The sequence below is a fragment of the Athene cunicularia genome, assembly GCF_003259725.1.
Source record: "Athene cunicularia isolate RWA chromosome 8 unlocalized genomic scaffold, athCun1 chr8_part1, whole genome shotgun sequence".
NCBI lineage: Eukaryota > Metazoa > Chordata > Aves > Strigiformes > Strigidae > Athene > Athene cunicularia.
The window spans coordinates 6,963,246-6,970,201 of record NW_020799109.1 but is presented as its reverse complement, the minus strand read 5'-3'; the positions used below and the strand labels follow the sequence as shown (position 1 = coordinate 6,970,201).

General features: G+C 36.0%; 1 protein-coding gene across 3 annotated transcripts in view; it reads left to right on the top strand.

The window, feature by feature from the left end:
* Window positions 1-3,871: 3,871 nt before the first annotated feature.
* ZFYVE9 (zinc finger FYVE-type containing 9) overlaps window positions 3,872-6,956 on the top strand; it is a 50,228-nt gene continuing 47,143 nt past the window's right edge. Inside the window, exons 1-2 of one of the 3 annotated variants that reach the window (XM_026853446.1) lie at window positions 3,872-3,999; window positions 6,214-6,365. The gene's annotated coding sequence lies outside the window, so the exon portion shown is untranslated. The remainder of the gene's footprint in view (window positions 4,000-6,213; window positions 6,366-6,956) is intronic. The other 2 variants (XM_026853448.1, XM_026853447.1) reach the window with 2 other exon arrangements.

Here is a 6,956-nt window from a genome sequence, read left to right as displayed (position 1 = left end):
ACTGGGAAGTGCAGTGAGTGGAGAGGTAGCACGTTTGTTCTTTCTGCAGGTGTTGTAGAGAAGGAAAGGCAAGATGGTCCTTGGTAATCTATCACAGAAGAGGGGTGGATCTCTGGGGCTGGTGGTTTCTTAAGTAAGCATGATAGGAAAGAGAAGAGCGTATATCTTGGATCTCTATATGTGTCACTTCCACTAATTATTGGATAGAGATAATGCTCACCTGTCTTTTTAGGACATCAGATCCAAGGAGCACGTTACCTAATGTCATGTCAATGTAATTTTTTATTTCGTATCTGCACTGTAATGCACTTAAATGAACATTTAGTATGAATTGATATCATGTAAGAGGAGAGTTCCCTGTTTGCCTATTTTTTTTCATTTCTCTAGCAGTCTTTTTTAAATTGTATGTTATTCTGCAGTACCGTAGAAATAATACAATAGCTTGCTTCTGAGACTTGTGTTTTGTAGAGAAAGTCAGGGGTATCTATCTGATTTATACCCTTCTGGGGGCTTAAACCTCAATATGTAGCTACTGTTTCTGTTTGCTGGAGGGTAGTAGAGCCTATTGGTTGTCATCATGTTACAAAGTTATGTTGTGAGTGCTCTACTGGTTAACTCAACATAAGTATTGTAATGATCCCTTATGTGGTGAATGGAAAAGTATGTGCAAAGCCCATTTCTTAGGGTGTATTATTAACAGATTGCTTTAAATAGTATAGCTATTCAAACAGCCTCTTAACTGAAATATCAAATTGCATTGATTGTAGGAATTTCATACTGGGTTTTTGTATAAATGATGAAGGCTGAATAAAACCCTAGTATACTTCATGTATTTCAAAGTTCTTTCTTTAATTTTTTTATAAATGTAACTTTAAAAGGTCATTACTTAACTTTAAGTATCAGGCTATCTATGTACTTTTGTGCTTTCCAGTAATTACATTAGTATACTGGCATAATAGCTTCTATATTGTATTTACCTTAGTTTTAGTTGACAAGTCACCTGTAAAATACATTTTAACCTATCGCTGCAATTTGCACATAGATTTTTTTTTTTCTTTTCATCCTGTAGAATGAACATGGGTTTTATTATGCTGAGAATTAGAAATTGTTTCTTGAGTCTCATGGGTAATAGGTACATGTATATGTAGTGGGTCTGTTCCCTCATTCTTTTCCTATAATGCCCTTTGTGGTATTTTTCCTCTTTTAATTTTTTTTTTTCCCCCCCATTAAGCTTCATTTCAGTACAGATGGCTGGTAGATGCAGTTGTACCTTCTACTCTGAGAAAATGTATAAATAGTGGCTCTTATGTAGTTAATAAAAGTTGTCTTAACTGAAGGTTTCAAATAGAGAGATGCTTGAGGGAACCAGGTAGCTGTGCCAAAAATTGCATTTCACAGTCTAAAAGGCTGGGAGTTTAAATGCATTCATGAAGAAGCTATGATGACAGTAAATAATGATAAGGGTAGGTAGAAGGCAGGCCGGAAGTTACAATGATGGTTTCTGATTTGACAGTTATTTTGGCCACATGTATTTGTTTGTTTGTTGTTGGTGGGGTTGTTTAGGTTTTTTTTTTTGATACCTGTTTTGTCTAAAGACTTTCATTTATGTTTGCAAAGTGGCTGCATCACTATTGGTATTGGTTTTGTTCTCACTGTTCCTAGAAGTGAGGAATAATATCATGTGGTTGATAGTTTGCAGCTGTTTTATACCGGTGGATCTGAACAGTGATGTTGACACATACAGAGTTTTTTGGGTTTTTTTGTTGGAGAAGGAAGGAAGCATGGGTAGGGAGAAAGAAAACAGTTGTAGGAAGAAGTGAATAAAAAAGGCATGTGTTTGAGAGGGGAAAAGAAGACTAACAGGTGAAGAAAACAGAACACGAGCATACAACAGTCTGAGAAGGAGAGGTGAAGAAAAGAGGTAGGGGTTCATGGCTGAGCAGAATCAACCACCATATCAGTGGACAAAATAAATGGCAGAGGTTTCTCAGTTTAGGACTATCTGAGAATTGTTGCATCTGAGTTTAGGAGGATTTGGTGTTCCTAGAGCTCCATAAGATTTCTGAAAACAATATTTAGACTTGTTAACAGGGAATGCTTTCAGGTTTGGGTTTTTTTTAATCTGTTAAGCCTTTATTTCCCATGACTTCCAACAGTGATACAGAATTATGGGCGCTTTCTTGCATAAATTTGAAGTAAATATCCTGATTGGTCTATTGCACCTCCGGAGCAATGGAAAAAAAAAAAAAAAGCTTTACAGTGAATCTGAATGGAAGTTACTCACCATTTCTGCTGGTTAGCACTTATTCCCTTCAGCACTGTTAAAAGCATGTTAATGGACCGCAGCATAAATTAGAATCATACTCAGAAATAGCAGTTTCAGTACACACTGTTGCCATGGATGTATTGAGTTGTATTGAGTGAGTTACTAGTTACAGAACACTTGAGACATAATACAGGCAAGCATCAGCAATGTAGTTAGATTGTGATCTCAAATGTGGGAGTGAACTTTGCTACGTTTGATAAGACAACAATGTTTTATAATGTGTTAGTATCGTGTGTGTGTGTATATATATATAAAAATTTAATCTTGGCGTGGTATGAACAGAAAGGCCAATACAAAATGGGAATTAAAAGTTGCTTCCTTTGAGATAATTTCAGGTTGAAGGGAGTATGAAATAAAATTCATAGATCTCTAAATTTGTTCTCAGTGATGCATGGTAATCCAGTTCTATATAACACAGGATTTGAGAAATAGTAACTGTCAGCTCTCTGTCATGATGATATTTCTTAAAAATGTGCATGTGTGAGATCTTTAGAACGCTGTTATGTTACGTAGTTATCAAAGGAGCAGAAATGACCACAGCAGTGTTGGGAAGAGGATGTATCCATGTGTGTTGATAAAGGTAGCATTAGTCGCTGATTGACTGCTCTTCAGTAGAAAGTGACTGTAGACTTTCAGACTTTTTTCTGTACAGATTGTCCTTTCTCTAAAGAGCAGCTGAGTGCATAAATTGTGTCGCTTCTAGCAGCTTCTCTCCCCAGTGGGTACAACTCAGAATTGATGGGCTAGTAAATGGTAGCAAAGCGGTTTTTCCCTCTTTGCCCGTTGTCCTTTTCATCTGTCCCATTCTGGTTGCATGGCAATTCTGGCTTTTATTATCAGATACAGATTTTGCTCATGGCACCTGCAAGTATCAGCCCCTCGTGGGTTTTAAAAAAAGGACAGTTCTTTGGCAGTTGTAGGCATTTAATTAGTGAGTCGAGGGGACTTCAGTCAGTTTTTCCCTTATGTCCAAATCTAAGAAACACTGATCAGTATATTTAGGATTCATTCTTGTTTCTACCCTACATTAGAAAGAAGGATAACCTGTAAAGTATTAGAATACAGGATTAATGCACTCTGAGATATGTAGTGTGTGACTTTAAATAATTTTATTCTTCAAATCTGCTAAACATTAACTCCTAATAGTCAAACTTTTTTCTCAAATACAGAAGCATAAGGAGTCATCCCATAAGCCTGTTTATTCTCTACATTTTACTTTAGTTTGTATTCAAATAAATAACAGCTTCAGATCAGTATGTTAAATGTATTGATTGTTTTTTAAAAGCGCATTGTTACATTGATGACATTACCTGGAATCCATGCACAAATTAAGAAACATGATTTCATATTAAATTTGTGTTTAATACACAGATCATTTTTATTTTTTTTTGTGCTTTACAGTATTTTAAACTTGGGAGTTGTATGAAACAAAGTGTTATAAAACATTAGATTTCTAAAACACTAAATTTTGAAGTGAGCTCTATGAGCATATGAGTAAGCGCAGGAAAGGATTTTCTCTTTTTTTCCAAGTGTATTCCTCTGGAAAAACTTGCACTGAAGGCAGCAATGTGGTGTAAACCTCTCTATTTGATTTTCCAAAGAACCGGGTATGGATATTCTTCAAGGCAGTCATAAGTAGTTATACAAGAGGGACGCGTGGTTCCTGTCTCCAGGTGCTGAGGGCCCTGCCTCTGCAGTGTACTCGGGAAGTACGGACTTTTTGGCAAGGCTTTTTTTTGTGTCAAGAAAATAAATCAATTTCTTTCTCCTTCAAATAGTAAAAAGGGTAAGAAATGGAATTTATTTTCTACTGTAAACTGCTGGGTGTCCTTTTCAGTTGGGTTGCTTTCTCTTATTTACTGGAGGACAAAGGTTGATAATGCTGCTGTAATTTTTCTTGTCTCCCTGTTACTTTTGACTGTGATACTTTCTATAATGCTTCCTTGAAGTTGCTGCTCTTTTGACTGCCTTACTACTGCTCTGGCATGTGTGAATGTCTCCTTATGGAAACTTGGCTGGAGACAAAAGTGAAAGTAATAGCTTTAGAATGGCATGGTGAAAAGTCAAGGGAAAAGATGCAAATATTAGTGAGATAATTAGAGAGACATTATTCTGCTTTATGTGTTGTCCATCTCTATTTGCGCAGTTGATTGGAAAAAAATCATTGAAATAGTTTATCTTTTGTCAGCATTCATGGGTAGTGAGAGAGCTGCTACAAAGTGTTGTATCACACAGAAATGGTCTGCCATGCCTCAGTGTACTCCTGGGTTAATTTACATTGAGTAGTAGGAACATCAGCGGATTCTGGGAAATAAAACCAAAGGATACTTGGACATTTTGAGCTTTTGGTGAGGAAAAACACTAGCAGCGACTGTATCTTGTTTATATATTACATTTAATCTCTTGATGCTGTTTTTAATATTTCTTATTAAATGGATTTATGGTGAGTTTTAGTGGGATTTTCTAATCCTGAACTGTTTCTTAGACAAGGTGTTTTGTGAAAAATTCTGTTATTTGCTGAGTCTCTATTAATAAATCAGAATTTGAGAACAATATTTTTTTTTTCCTGGTTGCATTGCACAGGTGCTAGTTTAGTTTACTAACAGAACAATTCATGCTGAAGTGTTTACTTTGGGGCCTAATCTGAAGTCCTTGCCATTGCAGGCATTTTCGTGTGTGTGACACAGATACTGCTACTGCTGTGTCACAAACATTTTATAACACCCACCCTTTCTTTTATTTGGCACACACTAGGTAGAAAGAGCCCCATAGTTTGTCTTTGTACAGAATAAATAGCTATTCGACAGTCAATGTAGTGTTCAGGAAAAAAATAACGGCAATGGAGAATGAAGCTTGCTTTCATTCAGTTAGTACATACACTCTCCATATAGATTGCGGGTGCTGTTGTGACAGTGTATCCTGAGACAGGTCTGGATGACTGCCTTTGCAAGAGAAGCATTCCTGCATAGTATTTAGTCTTTCTACTTACAATAAATCTTAAAAAAAATAATACAAGCACATGTTCATGTGAAACTTGACTAAAAGTTGCTGATTCATTTGAGAGAGGCCAAGAAGGAACCATTATGAAGTGACAAAATTGTTAGGCACATGGTAAATTACCATTATTCCAAGCATTTAATCCCTTGAGTGAAGAACCCCCACCTTTTCTGCTTGTGAAGATTTAACTTTCACATGAACTGATCAGGTAAAATAATTCATATTTTATAACTGATGTATATCCTATTTCCCCTGTTGTTTAAGTACACTGCTGTCCTATTAATGTAACCCTCTGCTATAGTATTTCTTCTTGTAGTTTTTATTCTTGCAAAGTTGGGACCTGAATACATCCCCTGTCTGTAGTCTCTCAGAATCTCCCATCTGATAGTTCCAGAGTGTAGTCAAGCTGGGAAGTTAAGATACCAGCATTGAAATCTGGGTTTGGATTTAAGATTATGCCTCGTTCAACTAATCTAGCAATAATAAAGTGCCTTAAAATGGCTGCAAATGTATTCCTGCCTACTCAAAGACATCTTCTCACTGGTAGCACATTATAGAGGATCTGTAGTGTAGTTAAGAGTTGGATCCTTGCCAGTAGATGGAAGCATTTTTTAGCATCTCTTCATGCTTTGAGCTTTTTCTGCATTTTTTTAACATAGTATCAAAATTGCTTCTTTTTCAGTCTCTTTCCATTTATTATAAGCTATTCCAGTTTGTGCTAGTTCAGATTACTTCCATTTGATGTTGTAAACATTTTTTACATTCTTTTTTGTGGAAGATATTTCTAATTTTATATTTTTAGAGCTCTTCTTCTATTCTTCATTCTCTTTTTATTCTGGGCACGTCTCTGCTTGTCAAATTTCTCTTCAATTTCTGTTTTGCTTTTGCAGTAATTGGCAGTCACCCTCTTGGAGCTCCTGAGGGAAATCATACATGTAGGGTATAACCAAAGCAACACCTGAGTGATACCACTGTAGGGCAAGAGACAGAAGAGTTCAGCCAACCATCAGCAGAAGAGATAAGAAACTGTAAAATCCTCAAAGTAAGCGAACTGGAACAGCAGAGACACCAGGCCTCGTTCATTTGTAATGATCTTAGGTCTCAGTAGGCACATAATTTTTAGGTGGAAATGCATGTATTTTTCTCAGGTGTGATGGAACCCTTTTTTAGCAGTGCGTATGATTTGTGAAAACCTAATAATCACTAGGTTATACATGGTTGTGAATATTCTTGACTCTCCTTTGTAGTTATTCTTTTTTTCTTTGATTTTTATTTTAATATAGTTCTCTTACATTAACTTCTTATTGGAAAAGAATTTGACTCTGTTGTCAACTTGTTACTTTTTTAGGAAGTCGAAACCTTATAATTTACTTCTTTTTAATCGCTTTTTGTTTAAATATATTACGTTCATATCTGTAAGCATGCTTTGATTTTTGCATTGATCTTTGTAAGGGGAAATGGCTGCCAAGAGTAAATGTTTAATTCTAAACAAAAAGCTTTAGGACCTCCAGGTAATACCTCTTCAAAGCTTTCTTTGGAGACTGGTAGCGATTGATTGGATCTGTGTTCTTCTCTGTTGAATGGTTACAGACAAAAAAGTTATTACCTGGGAAGAATGGAATAAGGAAAGTGT